This window comes from Brienomyrus brachyistius, chromosome 12, assembly GCF_023856365.1.
Source record: "Brienomyrus brachyistius isolate T26 chromosome 12, BBRACH_0.4, whole genome shotgun sequence".
In the NCBI taxonomy this organism is placed as follows: Eukaryota; Metazoa; Chordata; class Actinopteri; order Osteoglossiformes; family Mormyridae; genus Brienomyrus; species Brienomyrus brachyistius.
In genome coordinates this window covers 2,692,812-2,715,407 of record NC_064544.1, presented here as the reverse complement: position 1 = coordinate 2,715,407, position 22,596 = coordinate 2,692,812, and the positions used below count along the sequence as shown (strand labels likewise).

The window sequence follows — 22,596 nt, the reverse complement described above, 5'->3', positions numbered from 1 at the left end:
AAGGGAAGCATTCCAGTGTACCTATACTTGTGCAAATGGCAAATAAATCGTGTTTGCAAACTCAAGTGTCAATGTAAGTGATGCGAGTCTCAAAGGCATGACCCTTGATTTCGGCTCTCACCACATCCGGGAAGCTAAGGGCCCTCACTAATAAGACATCCAAATGCAGCTCTGCTCTGGCCACCGTGAACCAGCAGCACACCAGCTAAAAGAAGGATGTTAACTTTAGACCCACAGCCCATATCACATTGAGCTCACATGTTAAAAGAAATAGTGCCAAATGAGCTGGATTCGCTTAAAACACAGAGCCGCCCGATCAGTGTTCACTTGTGGAGGTTTCTTCTCGACCCGTCGCATTATTGCGAGGGATGCAGACTACGCCGAATTTCCTTATCATTAAACTGAAGAAGGTATAGGTATGGAGAGAAACGATACCAGCAGAGGCTCGAACACACCTAGGAAAGAACTCATTCTCAGCGAGTGAGTTTGCCTTGGCCCCCCTAAAAGAGCTGTACAACGTGCTGCCGAAATTTTAACAAATTTAATAGTGTTATGAAGGTCTCTCCCGTGCAATGGCACCATACTGAATCGAATTAACGGCCTGTCATATGCACCTACTGTTCAGCTTAATGCTCGTAACTTTTATAATTAGCTGAGAAATCTTCTGAAAGTTTTATCTTCTTGGACACATATATTTGAGGAGTACTGCTGCTTCAAGGAACCCTAATGTGTAGCTGAACACGTTCTCAACAAAGTCTGTGTGTGTGTGTGTGTGCCTGTGTGCGTGTGTGTGTGTGTGGGGGCAGGGGGTAGATTTACATCCTTGTTTAATTGCCTTGGAGAGGGATGAAATGAGATGATGTCTTTCTTTATATTTCCCGGCACTCACCAGTGCTTTAAACTACAGTGTATCTCTCAAACTACTTTAAGCCTATCTGTCTTGTGCGTCTTACACGTACAGTCATGCTTTGTGGGTGTGTTTCCGTTTATGCTCAATCAGATTAAGGGCATTGCGTAGCGAGCTTGGTGTCTCTTTGTTCGGGAATCCTGACGGGTGTTTTGTTCTCCTTTAGAGGTGGTCTTTTATGTTTACACGTGTCCCTGTGTGTCAGCGCTGTCAAAAGACAGCCGACAAAGGTGTCCTTGGATCAAAACCGAGTCTTTGGTATGTGCTGGTTGTCTTAAGTTTGGGGCTTCGGTGCTGCCTGGGATGGAGCCTCCTTCACGTTGACTAGGCGTGTGTCAGGACGGACCGCGTACAAAAACAATATTTGCAGGAAGACTGATGTTTTAAAAAAATGACTTTTGTTTTTTGTCGTGCAGCTGACGATTTCATTGAGAGAAACTTCTCCTTTATGGTGCTGGATATTTATAGACTTGAGTCAGGACAAGTCTCAGGCTCAACGGTACAAGAGAAATGCCCCGTGGGATTTATTAATGTTTTCTGACAATAGTGTTCACTCTGAGTATATAAATAAGCATAGAAAAATAAATGAGTGTATAAATATCTGTTTATAATAAATGAGATGTTGGCCTAAGCGTCGAAATACGGCCAGGCAACATGAGTCGTCACATCTACTGATTTCAAAAAAGGGGAATGCGAGGAGTCAGTTATCTGATTACGGAGAGTGTACCCATGGTGGACTTCACTGCAGTCTCTCCCCTCTGGTTTTCCTTCAGAGAAACTCTGGCTATCTTTAACAGCAGTCACAGGAGTAACAACTTTATATGAAGCGGAGCACAAGCAATTTTCACATTTCCAACTGGAGAAGGACATAGATGTCAGAATGATTAGGAAGATGTCTGAATTAACTTTTAGTGCAAGGACACTTGTGTAGCTTTCTGGTTAATATTGTTGTTTTTCATACGAATTGGGACAGTGCAGAATTTTTTTAAATCTGTTGTTAGGATGTGGGAAAGAGGATGCGATTGGCTGGCTGAGATTGATGTCACGGTTCGCCTTATTGGGCAGACCCATGTGCTGAGTGTGAACAGCGCTGTAATTGGTTCTGTCCAGCCGGCTTAGCGCTACAGGAATGACAGGAATGCAGTCTGCACCACCCCCACAGCACTCCTTAGCACTCGCCGGCGCACACGGACACCGCCTTAAACAGTGCTGCTTTCAGCTATCCTTTCCCAGCCTTACTCCCTTTTTCCTGCATTCTTTCATTGTTATCCTCCCCCAATTCAATCTACTTACTCTCATAAAAAGCGGCATTCTGTTTTGGTATTTTACAGTTGGTGACGGTGAAATAATACACCGTTTTAATGCTTTTTCAGAACGTTAAAGGCATTTAACTGGCATTATGCTTAATTTTACAGCTACTTAACACCTCCCTCCCCCCCAAAAGGAAAAAAAAAAACCACAATTGCTGTGCTCTGACTGTAACAAGTAAAAGTTTCTATTTCACCGTCTGCAAACAACAAAAGGCGTGCTAACCCTTTGACAGCATTGCACAACCGGCAAAAAAAGAATGACTGGCATGTGCCTTCACAAATTTCATTTAAACGTGAAATTTGGGGCTGCAACATAAACATTTCTCCCATGAGAAAAATGTTAGGGCCCAGTTGCAAATGATGTAATTGTTACACTGTAAAAAGGTGACCCTGTCATTTCACAATAAAACGCACAAAGATGAAAGAAGGTCAAAGGTACAAGCAAAGACGAAAAATGCCACGTCACATGATGCGATGTCCCACTTTTTTCTAGCAAATGGAATCATCTTTTTCAGTAAACACATCACTCTGAAAGCAATACTGTTTGCATGCTGGTTATATAAAAACAAACTGGGCTTTGTCAAAGAAATAAATAAAAAATTGGCACTGACTTCAGAGTGGGTTTTTGTTTTTTGAGTTGTTGTTGTTGTCAGTGTTTAACAGAATCTGCTCTGAGGACCCCGGAATGTTCCTCTGTGGTTTCACAGTTCACCACCAAGATGTTAAAAGGCATCAGACCAGACAAATAGAAGTCAACTTCTTGCATCCTGCCACTTCCCACTCTCTCTTTTAATTGCATGCATCTGTGTTAATGGATCTTCATGTCACTGAGAGTCTACTTGCTATTATTTGTGGAGGGAAAAAAATCGGAATCATGTTTCAATCTAAGCAGCATCGATAAAACAATCCCTAGTCTCGACACAGGGGGGTGGGGAGGTCTCAGTTTATATTTACGGTCTTTTAGTCGACAGCCAACCGTCTTATTTAATCCTGTCGAACATTAGTTCATGATTCAAGGTCTGAAATGATAATCAAGTGAAATATATAAGGAGCCATCAACTATGATTAACACTGAAACCTGCAGTTGGAATAAGTGGTGTGACCCACACATCTGACAAAGTGGGTATTTGCTAGATCTGTCAATGAGTGTGATTTGAGTGTGATGTCATCGCTGAACGGAACCTTCACGAGGCGATATATTCACATTGTCCACAATTACACAGGCAGACAGACAGACAGATAGACAGATAGACTGACAGACAGACAGACAGGCAGACAGACATAGACAAGTAGACAGACAGACTGATCAGACAGACAGGAAGACAGACAGATAGACAAGTAGGCAGACAGATAGACAGACAGGAAGACAGACAGATAAGTAAGCAGACAGACAGACTGATAGACAGATAGACAGATGAGTAGACAGACAGACAGACATTTTTTCAGGGGCCCCGGAATAACTAGCTACTCCCCTGAGCACAATACACACATTTACACAGTAGAAAAGACATTGAGCCATTATTAGACAGGAACAATTAATAGAAAGATCAGGCTCCCATGAGGAATTCTATATATTTTAATTTTGACAGTGATACCACAATTATGATCAGTGGTGAACAATGGGAGTCTGGGACAGTCCTCAATGGAGGTGTGCCATCCAGTCACGGCTGCCAACTGCAGGCTACCAATACAGCTGCTGGGATTTCCGCTGGGGGGGGGACAACAACACTTCAATGACAAGCCCACTTGCATCCTGCTGCAAATACACAGGGCTCTAAGTACCTGGAAGGTAATCACTTTAGTCTGGAGACTAAATGGATTAGGTCCCAGCTTCTGAGAGAGCTGCTGGCACACTCTGGGGCGCATTAAGACCCGCCAGGTCTCCAGGATTGGCAATGCCTGCAAGGTTCAGACAGAGCAAAAGGAATCTCCAGGGCTGCAAATTGTGGGAAATCGCTAAGCGCTGGAAAACACACATAGCAGAGTCTGCATGTTCTTTTTATAAGGTCGGCCTCAGCTTAATGGTGCTAAAACCTGTGATTAAAGGTTTGTAAAATCTGAATTAGTACTTAACTACATATTCCTCAGAGTGGCATGGTACATAGGGGCAGGTAAGTACAAGGGTCAGTTTTCTTTTTCCAAAGGCATTTATTAAGTATGATGATCATTATCATAATAATCATCACTAATAAAATGATTTAAATAATACCAATAGTAGTAATAATAATAACAACAACAGTACTACTACTACTGCTACTACTACTACTAGTAATAATATTATTACAATACTACAACTAATAATAATGATAATAATAACAATAGTAGTATGCAGAGGCTGACACATGGAAGGAAAGCTGCCTCAGGCCTACCTCGCAGAGGCTGACACATGGAAGGAAAGCTGCCTCAGGCCTACCTCGCAGAGGCTGACACATGGAAGGAAAGCTGCCTCAGGCCTACCTCGCAGAGGCTGACACATGGAAGGAAAGCTGCCTCAGGCCTACCTCGCAGAGGCTGACACATGGAAGGAAAGCTGCCTCAGGCCTACCTTGCAGAGGCTGACACATGGAAGGAAAGCTGCCTCCAGTCTGCCTCACAGAGGCTGACACATGGAAGGAAAGCTGCCTCAGGCCTACCTCGCAGAGGCTGACACATGGAAGAAAAGCTGCCTCAGGCCTACCTCGCAGAGGCTGACACATGGAAGGAAAGCTGCCTCAGGCCTACCTTGCAGAGGCTGACACATGGAAGGAAAGCTGCCTCAGGCCTGCCTTGTAGAGGCTGATGCATAGAAGGAAAGCTGCCTCAGGCCTGCCTTGTAGAGACTGACACATGGAAGGAAAGCTGCCTCAGGCCTACCTCGCAGAGGCTGACACATGGAAGGAAAGCTGCCTCAGGCCTACCTCGCAGAGGCTGACACATGGAAGGAAAGCTGCCTCAGGCCTACCTTGCAGAGGCTGACACATGGAAGGAAAGCTGCCTCAGGCCTACCTCGCAGAGGCTGACACATGGAAGGAAAGCTGCCTCAGGCCTACCTTGCAGAGGCTGACACATGGAAGGAAAGCTGCCTCAGGCCTGCCTTGTAGAGGCTGATGCATAGAAGGAAAGCTGCCTCCAGTCTGCCTCGCAGAGGCTGACAAACGGAAGGAAAGCTGCCTCAGGCCTACCTCACAGAGGGTCCAGAGGAATGCTAGCATGTTGCTGCTAAGCTACTCTCTACTCTTCCTATGACATGCGTGCAGTGATAGGCTGATCTAGCCTTGCTTACCTTGTTCCATAAACCTGCACTCCAACACCTGAACTAATGTACATAATTAACCTGTGATCATCTCATTCAAATCATTGTGCTTTTGAGTAGCTGAAATGCATTTTGCATTCCCGTGCTGTGTGCTGCTTGATAAAGACTGATGGAGGACCACCAGTAATCAGGACTAATGCACGGAAATCCAAGTGTCTTGTCTAATTCTTGTTTCATCTCTATTTAACACACTGAAGAAGGTTAATCTGATTAAGTGGGGTTAATAGTTTTCAAAATTCCAATTTAACTGCAATGAATGAAATATTTTCCAACAGCTTTATGCATTACATGGTCATAGACACCTAGCATGACTGCAGCTGAATATTATTATAAATGATCGTGTCAGCACTGGTACACACCCATTCTGTGCCCCATTGGCTCTGTTATATACATGTGATTGTTAGGTATTAATGACTAATCTCTGACATGGAATATATAATTATTTTCTTTCTAACAGGAAACAAGTGCAAAACATACAGTGGACCTGGGGAGGTATATGACCACCAACTATTCATGAACATGGAATCAGGGCAAACGGCTAATAATTTCCTATGAAAATTGTAAGACCTTGATTGTACGTGAAATTAGTGAGTTATAATTTTGAAGGCCAAGATATTCAGTAAATGCTGAAGCAGAGCGTGGAAGAGCTGCACTTACCTGAAGGAAGAGATAAATCACAGGACATCGAAGGAAAATCAGGAAACCCCAACAAGGAGGACGATCTGACGGGTCACGGCCAAGACTTCCCAAAGACGTTCCATGCAATCAATGAAGTAAAATCCTGTTTACAAAGGTTGGAGAGTTGTTATAGAACGTCAGTGAAAGATGAGGTGATGCAACACATTGGTAAACATGCTGCTGTCTCAACTTTTTTTGAAAAGTGTTGCTGGCATCAAGTTCAAATTGAACATATATTTGTCATAAAACGATACAATTTTCGAGTTTCAACGTGGGATATGTCATCTTTGTTCTGTTTTCAATTAAATGTTGGTTTTTATTTACATTTTACACAGGGTCCCAACTTTTCTGGAATTGGGACTGTAGAAGAAAGGGCATTAATCAGCACTGACCACCCTGGCCAGTCTCCTACAAGTGAAGGTGTTTAGACAGCACTGACAGGACTGTGTTCCTGACAGCTTCAGGTCTGCCATTTAAGTAACAAAAATACTTAGACTTTGTCATTGGCCTGTACGTTTTTTTTAACAAAAATATTCTTACTAAAAATATATAAATGATCCTTTCTGGACATGCACACATCACATATATTCTGTCCACACCTAATGACTGGCCTATAGGAAGTGAAAGTGATTAGTTGTCATTGTTGACACACAACAACGACAAAATGGGTCCTGTGCATTTAACCCATATGTGACGTAGCAGGGGGCAGTACCTTGCTCAGGGTACCTCAGTGCTACTTTGCTGGTCAGGGAGTCAAACCAGCAACCTTTCAATCATAAGTATGCATCCCTAACCATTAGGCCACCACTGTTAAGGCTTAGTAACACATAGCCTACAGACCATCGTCCTGAGTAGTTATGGTTTTTCTTAGAGGGATTTTCTCTTATGACCTTAATATAATTGTCAGAGTCTTAGTTCAACTTGATATATTAATGATTGTAAAATGTACTGGGGGGGGATGTCCACTCCTGATGCTCCTAACTCCTTACGGAGGACTCCTGTGGGATGCGGTCTTTTTGTCTTCAGTGTGAGATTGCAGATCGCAGTGAGCCACTGCTGATAAGAAACACTGCACTGGGTCAGAGTGACCTGGGATCCTCGGTTCGGTCCCACCTGACACGCTAAGACGTCTCTTTGAGGGAATGAGGACCTTTTCAAAGGTTCCACCCGATATGTAACGTGCTGCATGGGGTAAAAGTCCTCATTTTATTCAATTAAATTCCTAATACATTTCCTATTTCTTTTGCACTCCTACATCCCATCCTCTTTGTTTTCATGGGTTTCTGGCTGAGCAGAAGCGCCCAGAACAGAACCCACTGAAACTGAAGTTCTAGCATGAACCATAATCACCTAAATAGTACATAAATTCTAATTGGTATTTCGCATCTTTCCTGTACAGGGATTTGCTTACAGGTAATTTGGTCCATTAAGCATCTATCAGTCTATTCCCTGGTCAAAAAAAAGTGTCACAGCATGACTCGGAATGGCTTAAAAGCACTACTCGTGGGATCTTGAGAAAAATAAAAAGCTTCTTGCTTATGTTTAATGCTACAGTAAATACGCAATGCCAATTTAACAACGATATTAAAATACCTAAAGCTTAGACGTTAAAATTATGTTTACTTACCTGAGTATATTCGATACAACACATCAAGTATCTTTATTCAGATAAAAATATTATCACGTTGTCATATAATATTAAGCAATCAAAGTTATATCAGTTAAATGTGTTACCTTTCAAAAGTCTTAAATTAAATATCTATTTTTCCCTTCAAAATGTCTGACAAACAGGCTAATGAACTATATATGTACATATATGTAATGAATATATAATCATTAAAGACCAACGCCTGTGTTGGCATGCTGCTGTATCCGGGCAAAGTCCTGCCGATCAGCCGCGCTGGCCAGATGTTGTTCCCTTTCTGTCTGTACAGGGAATCCATGACGTCCCAGTCAGTCCAAGACGCCACGTCAGTGTTAGAGACCACACTCTGGCACTGCTGCATCCCACCCAGGAAGATGTAAATAGCGACAGGAGCACCTGAGAGTTAAATCAAACTACAATCGCCAATATTCACATCCGATAATGATGGCACATGGCTTGGAAAGGCTGCCAAACTGAACGGCGACAATCCAGTCCCAAATCACCATCACGGAAGAATCGCAAACAAACCAGTAAAAGAGAAACCATGAAACATGTCTCTCGTGAAATGTATCAAATTATTTCCATTAATGTGACATATCGAAATACAAACGTGGGTAAATTAGACGTGGGTTCAAAGCCAAACAGTTTAATCTCAGAGGAAGTAACAAAAAAAAAAATTTGACTTTTTTTCCTCCATGTGTATCTCTTCACAATCAACACAACTAATACCGCTAAGCCCTCTCACGGGTACTTAAACACTGACGAAGAATAATATGGAAAGAAAAATCATTTGGCTAAATGCTGAATGACTCTTGTCGTAAACAGTGCCTGGGCCGAGTGTGCAAAGTGACATCACTCTCTTGCTGTTCTGGAAGGGTCCGCCGTACGGTGACACCAAAGCCTGTGTTGACCTGCTCATTTGCTGAGATCACGTCGACAGAGTTTAACTCGCCGCAGGCTGACAGCTGTGCTATTCATTCCCACTCCAGTGGGCATGCATGTCTTCCTCTGAACGTCCGAGTGAGGTGATGCCGTAATCACGCAATCAGCACATCCGCCTCCGGAGAAACAGTCCCATCTTTGTTTTTTTAACAAGATGTATAACATGATTCTGAGATCTGCTCTATATAAAGCAGATTACTCGCTTAAGCACCTCAAATTATATGCCTTTTTACTCTTTATGCAATTTAATATATATTACAATAACACAATCACAGTCTCTTATTTCTGGACTTCTTAGTTAATAGCACACCTGCATAGTTTAAATCGAATTTAAATGTGATTAATTTTACCTAAGTACCTCTCAGAAATACTGTAAACAAGAGTCTGTCCGACTCCTCTCATTCATTTCGATGTTTATTTACTCTTCAGGTTTGCTTTTAATGGGTTTCTGGCTGAGAGGAATGTTCCAGAACAACATCCATAGCGACTGAGATGCCACCGTAAAGTGACCCCAAAGCTGTGAACACAGCATTACATCAGACGTTCTGGCACGTTCTCATGTACATTCTAGCAGAGGTGGTTCCTCTCCAGACGTGTATCTCTTTGGTTCTGTTTAACTTGTGATTCCATGTAAAACAGCAACCTTTAAACAGAGTCCAACAAGGGTGATAGAGGCAAATGTCATGGCAAATACTAAGAAATAACTACAAATCTGTACGTGTGGATCACTTCAGTTAATGTAAACTGTACAACAAAAAATATCCTTGAAAATGGATGGATGGAAAATTTTACAAGTATGCAGCTAAATAACCTTTGTGGTGATTGAACCAGAGACCAAAGAGGGGGGGGGGGTCCAGGTTTAGGTGCAAGAAGAATCTACTGACCCACTGACATGATGAAGTTGGTGTTCATGCTGTATATTCAGTCAGTAACACTGCAGCTTTGACACTGTATAGGTTTTACACACACACACACACACACACACACACACACAGAGGTCCCCACCACTCTTAACCAGATAAGCCACTAATAGATTTATGGATGAATATAGCCCTACAATGTCTGGATATTTGAGGAGAAAAAAAGGCATGAACTAGTCAGGACGTCCAGAAAGAATTTATGCATTAAACCCAGAAGGCTTCAGTCCCTCATACGCAAAAAAGGCTCATCGCAGACATCATGTGCATTTTATTGTTGTACTAAAATCAACTGCAGTTCAGTCTCAAAGTATGACGCTTAAACTGTGAGAAGTGAGAATTGCTGAATCAATAATCTGATCCCCCACCTACAGAAAAAAAGTGACTTATTGCACAGTGAACAATTTGCTAATGCCACAGCAAGGGCCACATTTACAAAAAAAAAGAGTAAGTATGAAAGAGCAGATGTCAGCCTAATCTGCTGGATATAGTGTACCAGTAACGTATTCAGATTTATGATCCCCGGAATGGTGCTCGGAGCCGAGAATGGTGGAAACGTTGGCAAATGGGGCTGATGCTTGCCACCGGGGATGTGCTTCTCAACAGCCAGTCCATCATGCTTCTGTGCTGACCCTCATACGCGTGTTACGCAACAGGCACTGGGACCATTGTGTAATCCGCGTGCAGAAAAACAACAGATTTCCGCAGTAATTCTAATCGCGCCGCTTCTACAGATACACAGGCGGGCGCTTGCACTAACACATTCAGCAGGCGAAGGAGGTAGGCTTAGAGATAGTTAAAGCTTATACCTTTTTTCATGCCATCAAACTGCCTGGCAGCCTAAATGGTCAACACAATAATTTGTTGTGGGCAAAAGTGTCATGCAGGCAACCCAATAATAATGCAATTATAAAGGTGTTAATGTGAAACTGTAACATCAGTTGCTTTATTAAAGAAACACACTTGACCCGAGGCAGCCTGGGACAGTAACACAAGTAAATTGAAAAGAGGCTGCACGAGAAATGAACAGGAAAATGAAAGAAAATGGATCTTTTACAAAGAACCACCTGGAAGAAGCTGAGACATAAAAAAAGCGTCCATTCTTCTGCCTAAGGACTTAGAAAGACCAAGGAGGAAAGAAGACTTTTCACCAGAAGATACTCCTCTGTTTTCTGGTGCTGATAGACACAGACAACAAGATCAACAGCACAGAAGACAGGTTCATACTGGAGGGGGATTCAAGTTAATAATTTAAATACAAAGGTAATACAAAGTCTATTTATTGGGGGGATCTGGGGCAGTTCTGGGGGGGTTGGAGCGATGTCACCATGACAACGTGCATGGCACCCCTGTGCCGCCCCAAATACACGTTACTTGAAATAAATGCATTATTATTATTATTATTATTATTATTATTATTACCATAATTATTATTTACATTTATATATGTGACTGCAAAGTGTTGCATAAATAACTTTTAAATAACTTTTAAATAAATAACGGTTTTCAAAATCATCTTTTAATTCATAATGCTGGCACTGAGGTCAAACGCATCTGCCCCCCCCAGCAGAACAATTGACCCCAGTCTGGCCACCAGTTCAAATGATCTAGAACCTTCACTGATGGGAGTACACCGCCCCCCCCCCCCCGCAGTTCTGACGCCCCTGAAGAAAAGGAGCCGAATCTGACAGTTTGGTTACATTTAGCTACATTCGTAGGGTGACGGCAACCAAAAAACAAAAATTGTAATAATAAAAACAAGCAAATAAATAAAGCTTCTTTTCAGATATTTTAACTCTTTATGTTCTCATTTATAGGTTCCTTGTGGCAATTTATTTCAGCTTTGTACCAGTTACCCAGAGTGAAAACACAATAAAACCATCACTGCGACTTGCTTAGCAGCTCCTGAATATTTTAACAGTAGTTTAATTATCGAACATTGGGAGCAGTAAGACTGAATATCAATTTAAGAGCCAGACGCGGCTTTTCATAAAGGAACCTGGATCGAGAGCATCTTTATTACATCAGAATATCATGCAATGGAGACAATATACAGGACAGAAGAATATACAGGTAATATATAACATCTGCAAGTTTGGGGAGACAGTAATTGAGTATGAACAGGGTAGTGAAAAAATAAACAAGAAATGCTTTTAAGTGTTTTTTAGATATTAGCCTGTTAAGGCCCCATACTGAGATCCCTATATGTTCCATTTATTCTACGATAGAGCTTTGAATTGCCTGGGAAATGAGCAGGTTTCTGAAGCTTATACACACGGTGTAATCCATCCTTTCTTTTCCTCGGCAGAAAGTGGCTTGTGCTCACTTCCCGGCAGGCTCACGCTGGGAGACTCTCGCCTCGACCCCCGTGCTTAGCCGCGCAGCTCCGCGGAGCCCAGTCCACACTGTTAGCCAAATCATAATAATTATTCTTTCAGATGAATAAGAGAGTGTTTTTCGCAATAAAACCGGAAAGTCATACAATAACCGCCGGCTTCCGCGTGAGCTCCGGCGCGTTCGAACAGACGGCCTCCGCCTTGTCTTGACATATTGATTGATCGCTAAATTGTCCCCTGATTGCTAAGGGGGAGGTTTGCAATGGGTCTTCGTCATTGTCTCCGCTGATTCTATACAGCGAGATGTTAAAGAAATAAATAAATAAGCGCACCCCTGCAGTACTGAGCCGGAATGCTGCCCCGATGCCCGCTGACATACTCCTTGGAGGAGGATGGCAATTACCCCTCATAATAACCATTTCCCCTGCTCTGCCTCGGATAGGGGCAGGTGTGGATATTCCCCCAGCATTGGGTCAGTGAGCTATTTCAGGTTCTACGGGTAATACCTGGATGGGAGGCCGGCTTTGTGATGTGATCTCATCCATGGATCTTTCATAACTTCCTGCAGTGACGCAACCACCTTGGCATCGCAAACAAGGAGGACAAGTAGCATGAGATACAGTCTGCATGGTTGCCTGGCTGTATCCTATGTGTTTGATATTTGTGACTGAACAACATGACGTGTACATTGCTCCTGCATTTGACCAAGACCAATGACAAGCATAGTCTACTATTCTGTTTTGAGCAAAGTGGCACCTTTGTGGGCGAAAATCACAACACCATGACTGTATTTGGAATATTTAGTAATTTATGGCTAAACCATAACTATCTGTTCTGCCCAACATGACTAAGCAAACTAGTAGTGCTGTCAGGCAACATGTCCCATGTGAGTTGAATAGTTTGTGACCTGCGAGGTTCAGGCCGAGAGGGATGTCTCTACAGTTTATAGTCCTCCACTACTTACTCCTGGCTCAGTGTTGGGAGTGCTGTTTTGGCCCAATGAGCAAGAACAAGGTGTGAGTTCTTTGACCCTAGAACCCTTCTCTGTGACTGACGTTCGAAGCGTTGTTGTTCGTGCCGTCATATCAAAAAGAAACTGCAACAGAACCTTTCAGCAGGCTTCCAATATAGATAATTATATGTGCGGATAACACAACAGATCACTCCTAACACCTTGCTAAGGGTGCTGAGCTTTGCAAGAGAAGGGATATTGCGATTTAGATCTCACCATGGCTGCGTCCTCTCTCTGGAACTAACTGGGTCCAGTTGGGACAAATTAGTGTACGACTCAAACTCGCATACAGCCAATGGACTCGTGGTGTGGGAATCCTGAAGCAATCCTCATTAAGAGACCTCGACATATTGGGATTGCCATTTATGGCTTGGGAGATAAAGATTTGAATCTTGCTGTGGATACGCACCCATATTATAACATAGTGTCATATATCACATTTCCAGTTGAGTTAGTAGAGCAATGAAATAAAGCACCGCTATGGGTCAGATGTTGAGGCTTGTCACATTATTTCAGGGGACTTTTGTCACTCGACAAAAAAGCACCACAATTTGTCAAATTACAAGTATAAAAACGACAAAAGAGTCCATTAAAAGATCATCTCGAGCTATCTATTTATGTTAGAAGACATCTACTTTGCTGCTAATTAAAGGCTGCATTTAACACCTCTGAAAAATATGTTCTGATACTAATTAGCCAATTGTGTGTAGATACTTGTGGTCTCTTTTTGATCTGACTCGTTAGTGGTGGGAGTAATGATTGTCAGAGACAGCTTGGTGTTTCTTAGGTTGTAGACAGTGCTAGCAAGTATTTCATGCTGTCATTGCCCTAGGGGCAGCATAAAATATCCATGTAAATACTGACAAACGTCTTCAGCAGTATAGGATAATTAGTGCATTATCCATCTATCAGTTTTCAAAAACCACTCTTCTGATTACAGTCATCAGGAACATATTTTACAGTTATACCCTATCAGACGCCCTGGATGGGACACTCAGTGCTGACCGAAGCAAAAGCTTTACTCTGCCCAGGTTCACGTCGTCTCGGACACATACAGCGCCCATCAAAACTTTGGATACACCAACAAATGACAACTATAGTGTCACATCACATGACCTGGCCACCAGTCCTGAACACAGTAGAGAGTTTGACCAAAGAATGAAGGAAAAGCAGGCAATGATTTCTTAGCATATATGTGGAACCTCCTTCAGGACAGCTGGAAAAGCATTCCAGGAGGCCACCTCATGGAACTGGTGTAGAGGAGACAGGAGAGGGGTTATGGGCCTCGTTTAAGGGCCCAGTGGCGGGATCACTCTGTCAACCCAGGGTTCTGAACTGACAACCTACTGAGTCCCAAGTCACAGTGCTGCCCCCCCCCCAAACAAATAAGTTTTTTTGATAATACTTTTTGGGATATTGCATAATTCCCTGCATGTTATTTTATAGCTTTAATGTCTTTATAATTATTCAAAAATGTAATGATTGCACACCTTGCCCTTGCCAGGACTCCTTGAGGACAATGCTCCTGCTACAAGGATCTGACTTGGACATTCATACCTTTTCTATATCCACTGGGTGGCGGGGGGTGCTTAGCCTATCCCAAAAGCAATGGGTATAACTCAGGACAGGGCGCCAACTGACCACAGACATGTGGGGCGTGTGTAGCTCAGCAGGTTAGGGCCTGTGCTCATGATCGGAAAGTAACTTGTTTGAATCCCAGCACCAGTAGACTGACGCTATCATTGGACCGCTGCACGAGGCCCTTAACCCCCGGCTCCCGGGGTGCTGCATACTGGCTGACCTCTCACCTGTATATTGTCTGTGTGTCTCATGGATAGCAAGACAGGGTCAGCACAAGGCAGCAGCTGTGCTTTTGAGGGGAAGATGCAGAGGTGGCCCAGAAGGAAATGACACATCATTTCAGGGAAGATTCTGGATCAACAGCCCCAAGACACCATCTTTCAAACTCGCTGGTTTGTCTTCATATTTATCCTTTAACCTCTCACTAATGTCAGTCCATTGAGCTCGGTGTCTCGTCCACAGTTGGGCCAATTAGGCTCCGGCTCAGCACAACAAACATCTCATTATTGCCCAAAAACGTCGTATTCCCCGGGTCAGTGCGCTGCCCTTGTCCGTGTTACCGCAGTAATTAAAGCCAAATTGGACAGGTCTACGGATCCTTGCCGAGCCCACTTTGTACAAGGATTAAGTTGTTACGGTTAATTAATCAGACAAGTGCATCATTCTTGTTCAGATACGGCCACCTATCATGGGTTACGCTTCTAAAAGTTAACTCCAGTGCTTACTAGCCTCTGTTACAGTCATATTCTGCAGTTTTATGATAATTTAGTAATGGTGTTTCATTGATGAGTCTGACCAAAAGCAGATGCTGTGTGTGGTTTTACAATACATACTCCACCTTCGCCTGACATGCTCACTTACCATCAAATACTGCTTGGCTCACACTGGCATGACCTATGACCAAAACAAAATAAAAAACAAAGACTATATGTTTAAAAACCATGAGACTCTGACCAGGACAAGCAGTACAGCAACAATACACAATAACTATACCACACAATAATGTGATCCTTCACAAATACGTTATTATGACCATAGTAAAGGCATATTTAACAGCTTGGCATTTCACAGCGCGCCTCAGAGTGGATTTAATTGAACTGTCGCCACAACCCGTTTGACACCTTTTATCGTTGCCACTGGTTATTTTCTTTGTAAAATTTGTTGTGACTATAGACACACAACAGTTCTTCCAAAGTCTTTATATTCCAGAAGAGGGCAGTACAGTAAAAACTGAACAGCAAAAAAAACATGCAAGGCCTTTCTGGAAAAAAAAAAATGTTGAGGATATGATTTCCCATCTCTACATCCTGCATGTGGAAATTGTATTTTGTGTGTCTGAAGAGGAATGGTTGCTTTATACTCATTTCAACAAAGCAGAAAACAACATGACACTTAGAATCTTGAATACTTTCAATCACAACGTTTAAATGAAGATAGTGGTCAGTGAAGGAGCCTTCCGCCAGAACAAGCTGCAGCCTATCGGCTGTTTACCCACCACGTGTTCAGTGATCCCCCACCCTCCCGCCACTGGTGTTTTGTCGTTGAGTCACTGTGCACATTTCCCTGATAATGGAGTCTCACAGAGTCCTGAGATCCCACAGGCCTGTATCTCTTGCGCCAGTGGAACTCAGAGGCAGATGGGCCCACACACTTATACAATCTCCCCATGCAGCACCGCTTGTTTCCAGTGAGTTCCTGCCAGGCCGGACATCTGCTAGCTGCACAGCCGATGTAGCGCTATGGAGGAACCAGGGCTAGTCTGCAGCTAACGATGTCTTGTGCTCTGTCAATCCATCAATAACTTCATTCGGTAAGGAAAGCATAACTATTACGTCGATTTCTTCATGTCGGGCAGATGTCACTTGAGGCAGCATCAAAACACCATTTGGTGACATAGACCCAACAATGTAGTTCAGCAGCTAGATTCTCCTCGCAGGAGTTTTACATACACAAAATGTTCTGAGGGTAAAATTAAAAGTGATTGGTTCAGAGAGATAACCAATCAAATTGTAGATAAGATGGGTCCAAGCAAGTAGAGGAAGTGGGACTAAGCAATCCGATGCCGTGGTCCCACCTTCTCTAGTTCTTTAGACCCACCTCTTCTACAATCTGATTGGCTATCTCTCTGAACCAATCATTTTTCATTCTGCCCTCAGAACATTTTTGTGTAGGTAAGACTCCCATGAGCTTTTTTTTCCCACTGCGCCTCCAGCAGAACATATGCACAGATATGGACAGTCAACCAAGCATACAGCTATAGCCTTTCCAAAGTCTAATGTTATATCTGTATTCTTATGTATCTCTTCTTGATCTGGTGCCAAAATAGTGATCTTTAATTTTTCACTCCCCCCCAAACTCACCTCTAGTCCTTCCTCTTTCTCTTCCCTGTCATGTGGTTCTCTTTGTCATCTTGCCCGGGGCATGTTCTACAAACTCTCTGCCAGTAAGTGAAGACGTGTTTACTTAAAAAAAAAAAAAAGCACATATCCAGGACAAGGGAACTTATTCTGCTATGAAATGGCTTCAGTGAAATATTCACAAAGAACATCTAAACCCACGAATTAGCTGTACGCTTTAACCACGCACACCACATGCAATATGTTCCTTCCAGAAATGTTTTTGCCAACTGTTACCTCTGAAAGACACTATGCTACAGTTCCTCATTGATTTAGATCCCCAGAAAAATAATACAGTATAAACATGTCCCCCCATCCTCCCCCCAGTTTGTGTCTGGAGGTTTAGCTTAGGAACTGAGAGCATGAATGGAACATGGATGAGAACTGCACACTTCGCATGCACACCAGACTCTGCATAATAGCTGTACACTGTTGGCAACATAAGACTCCACAGTCTGTAACCTTTGCTGCAGCAAATCAATGTCTTTTTACTTCAGAATATAAGTAACAGACCCATACCGATTTTAATCGCCCGCTTTTAGCTCATTGCCCTGGCACAACGAGACCTGTTGGAACAGAAACTCTAGCGTTGCACCAAAGTGTCAGAAAGTTTTGACAAGACACAGGCTGTGCGCAGGACTTGCTGGAAGATCCTCCGTTATATTTCATTAACAGAGTCGCTTAATTAATAAACTGATATTCCTGCAGACTGCCGGCCTTCGCGGCATAAGTGTTTTCACGTTAGTCATGGTGCTCTCGCATTTCCGAATGTTTGAACCCTGTCCAGACTCGATGTCCGCTTCCGTGTCGCATTTCATCTCCATACTGCGTGGTTCTGAATTACATGGGACAGGGTAGGGAGGGATCTTGAAGCTAGAATTAGTGCAGGTTATGAATCTGAAGTCCACATCAATAATGTGGACCTTGAGGGTGCCCCTGGACCAGGACAGAGTTGTGTAACAAGTCTTATATAACAGCATACCAAGTAAATGTTCGCTGAGACATCCCCCCCACACGCACACACCCCTCCCTGGCTGGTTTAAACTTTAGGTCTAGGGACTTTGCGTTTGATGAATTATGATGCCGTGACTGACAGCCAAAATCCGGGAGGATCGTTATTAAATAGAGGAAAACACGATGGGAAGCTCATGGAGGAATTGTCACTGCGTCTCTGCGGCTGTTCCACATGCCACGCTATGCCTGTTTTCCTGTCTGCCCTGTCTCCTACACTCACAATGGAGCTTATTTCTGTCAGGGGGGTCTGGATGGTGGGGGGGAGGGGGCACTCCTAAAACATCGCAGTTGCTGAAAGGAGAGTAGTTTCAGCTTTCCTCTGGAGCATGTCTGACACTCAACAAGCAGTTGTGGAGTAAGAGCAAAAACATAATAAAGGCTAAAATAATACGCAGAGATCGTCGTCACTTTCGTGTCACCGATCCCCTGTTTGGTCCACCCAGTGCACTTTGAGCACATCACCGAGGCTGTGGGGGATAGCACAGCTGTTAAGCGGGAAGGGGGAGGGTTTCACTGACCATGATCATGAGGCCGGAAGGCCAGGGAGGGAACACCACTGCCGTTCCCTAAAAATATCCAGATGCATACTCTAATCGGCGTAAACTTCTGGATCTACTGAACACGTAATCTCTGAGATACCTGCTTTATAAAAGCCCCCCAAATCAGGGGGCAGAGTGAGTATGAAGCAACCCTGTGATCAGAAGGTTGTGGTTCGAATCCCATAGCCAGTAGAATAGTCCCATTGCTGTTGTGCCTTTGATCGTGGCCCTTAAACCCCCTGCCCGAGGGGCACTGGGTAAATAGGACTCCAAGCCTCGCTTTTGCCTGTATGTATGTATCTCTATACCTGTAAGTCTCAGAGGAGTGCGAGATGGGATATGCAAAAAGAAGAATTCCAATGTACCTGCTTCATTTCTGATTTAAACACGTCATCCGCTCCATCTTCTCAACTCTACATAAAATATGCATGAGAAGAAGGCCATGAACGATAACGATAACGATGAACGATACTGTAATCAAGAGTCCCCCTGGGGTGCGTTTGCTGCCCACGAGTGCGCGCTGTACACGAGCACATGTGGACCCATGAATGTTCCTTACATCTTCTTCCTCTCGCTACGCAGAGAGCTGGATTAATACCTACAAAACACCCAGTGACCTGCACCTTTTTTCCGCAGCGTAATCGTGGCGATGGAAGCGATAAACGTCAGGCGATATCTAATTTCATTCCTTCATGACTGTGAAATGCTATCATGGATGCAGGAGCCTTCACTGTAGCATCGTAAAGCAGAAAATGGTCTCTCTCTCCCCCCCCCCCCTCCCCTGTATTTACTTGCAGAAAATTTTCATGGTCTCATTTTCCCTGAGCCAGAGAGCTGGAAACACCACGTTCAAAGCAATGCCTTTAATTGACCGCCGTTATTTTATTGTAAGCTTTGGCCTTAGGGCAAAGCTGTTGCTCTTCATTCTCTGCCAGATGATTTACTTAGGTCTGGATAACTCAGGTTCACCAATTCATACGTTGTTTCACTAGGGCCTTCATTATCGAATTTAAACATGCCTTAAGCGCTTCGGTCGTCAGAAGCTGAGAGTTATGGTGACCACATAATCCGTGTCAGGGAGGACACTATCAGTTACGACAGGGTTTGCAAACTACCATCTTAGTTGGATTTCAGTTTAGCGCAGAGGTTCTTGCTGTTTGCTGATTGGTCAATCTCCTATAATCATGCGCGTGTCACTAATGTTAATGTAAAACAGCTGGATGAGTCTTTCAATCAAGGAAACAAACAAGTCAAAGCGCAAGAAGAACTGAACTATTTAGCCAAGCAAATGAGCCTTTCAGTTTTAAAGTAGCTTGTATACCCTGCAGTAGCTCATACTGTCCACTCTGATATGGATTAGGGGGTCACCCTATTGACAGTCAATGTTATCTTCAAATCGTTCATAAAAAGGTGAGGCTCACTAGACCACGGAGAAGTGAGCTTTGGCCTGTAGAAATGCTTTGGAGGGAGGTTTCTGGCTGATCAGGTTAGGAATCTGTGCTTGTGACCAGAAGGTTGCCAGTTTGAATTTCATCCTTGGCAGAACAGTCGCCTGCCCACTGGGACCTGGAGCTCCAGGGGGGGCTAGATAAATGACCCTGTGCTCTAACCCCCAAACCTCCCTCTCATCTACGTGCATATGTCTCAGTGGAGAGAAAGATGGAATATGCAGAGAGACATGTTCCAATGTACTTGTGCAAAAAAAGCAAATTATTACAAGCTTTGAATTTCATCATCACATTGAGATTTACACATTCAGCCGTTTCACTTGGGAAACATTTTGGGTGTTTGATGGGTGTCGGGTGACTTCTGTCTAATATACACCTTCCAGTCACATATACGTCCCCACTACCAAGCCCGTTGTTTTTTGTATTCCACAGACTGGAGTACAGCTACACAAACTAAATGCCTTCCCAGGTCCAACAAATACACATTCTTTGACTGACATTCATGTAAAGGCTCGCTGGACATGTTCTGGAACGATCCAGGGTGTGAGGTACCATCATCCCCCTCACAGGCCACATCCTTTCCGAATGTCTATCAGCTTGGTGACATCTTCAGTTCAGACCTGGAAACAACTATCATTTTTTTCCGCTTAAATTCTTCTTTAAATTTCCACGGCTTGTTTTCGTGTTTGCTTCATCGCCCTTATGTTTACAGTTAAATCGGGAACGCATGCCACAGAATACGAACCAGAAAGTGAGCGTGGATGATATCTCAATAACATCAGAGCAAGAAGACGTCCAAGTTCTGAAACGCCTGAACTGAATTGTCTAAATTGGCAGGCAGCCGGTACATGTCTGCCTCCCGTATTGTCTCGACGGTACCGAGACTTGCAAAGGAAGCACGGGATTCGCGCACGCAGAACGTCGCTCTCCTGTCGTCGCTTTTGTCTGGGCTCTTTCTTGCTGAAGAATGGCAGCCAGCACCCCTGTCATGCGGAATTAGCCGCCGTGATTAAGTCTTGCCCACAGCTTCGGTCGCACCTTAAAGCAGACATGGCATCTGAATACCATCTGCATAAAATTAATCTAATTAGAGACATCTTTCGGGGCTATTTACTTTCATTCTCAGGCTCGACGCATACACGTCTCCCAGGAAATGCACGCCGTCGTTCCCCGAGCACGATTGTTATGCACTCTGCTCATCGGAATGAGGGGAACCGAGCGTCGTACGGATTACCCGGACAGACCTCCAGCACGGCGAGCCTCGGATTCTTTCACAAAAACATCATTATCGATAAGTCGCACAGGCGATGCCAGTCTCTCGGTGAAGCATTGAGCTCGCAGTGGGCGCATTACACATGCGGTGACCTATTTGTACATCTGGCATTACGCTAGGGCAATGGACAGAATCACATCCTGGATTCAAACGGTAGCGCAAAGATCCAGAAGATAGTGCTAGGGCCGATTGCTTTATCTTTGACAAATGCGGTTTCATTTGGGTGAGCTTCCAAAACGCTCTTTAAATATATCCGGCGAATTCTACTTTGGCTGCACTTAAGACTTATCTGGTCTTTGCGACAGCCTGTTTTGGCTGATTGAGAGATGGAGTCGAGACGTACTGAATCTATGTTAACAGCAAAAAGCTTATAAAAAGAACACAGAGAGGGGAGCGATAGGGCATGTTTTCACATACCAAGAAAATACCTTTCATTTAATGATCTTTAGAACATAACTGCTGTCATCTTCCTGTGAGCATCCTATCTGTGCTCCTCTGGTCTGTGTCCTACCCTTTCTAAATAGGTCAGCGTTTCTCCTCTCTAAAATTCCCTGTCTAGGTTTGTCAGTTGTCACCTATTAGTTTTATATGTGCTGGTACCGGGTTTAAGGTCAGGGGTGATGTCAACGTGATATGGTTCATCTGTTCCACCAATATCCTCAGATACACCCTTAATATGTTAATATTTTGATAATTTGTTTGACTTTTACGCTGATTTTACCTCAAGATTACCTGCAGCTCCTTCCCCTGAATATCTGAATGTTTAAGGAGGAAATGTGCCGATTGTTTCATTGATCAGTAATAGCGCAGCCGAGGCAAGCATGACCTGCGATACGGTGTCACGCAGATATTTTGAGCCGTCGAACCTCCATGCAATGTTCCTGCCATATCTGTTTAATGTCCTGCCGTCAAACTTACGGTATTATGTAACTCGTTCGGTTTGTCAGCGGACCTCTTGCGAGCAGCGGTTTAAGCAGATAAATATCTCGACTCGTGTCTGTTTACTCAAATGCGTTCTGTCGTGGAAGGAGCAGGGCGATGGAGTCATGTTTACTCTGGAAAGCCGTCTCCCTTTCAGCCGCCGCTCCCGTGAAATAGCCCCCCTCTCGCTTTGATTGCAGCACGGCATGCGAAGGAACTAAACAGCCGTTTGAATGCGCTGATGGATGCGTCTTCCACGTGCCAGCGAGGTGGGCGCGAGACAACTCGTCTAGTGTTGCGCTTGGAGAGAAGGCATTTGAAATTCAGCTCTCTAATTGATATGGATTCTTTGATTTCTGCTGCCAGGGGGAGGGGGGAAGTTTAT

General features: G+C 43.8%; 1 protein-coding gene across 1 annotated transcript in view; it reads right to left on the bottom strand.

Moving 5' to 3' along the window:
• LOC125704624 (uncharacterized) overlaps positions 1–22,596 on the bottom strand; it is a 158,851-nt gene that overhangs the window by 119,446 nt on the left and 16,809 nt on the right. The gene's annotated exons all lie outside the window — the stretch shown is intronic.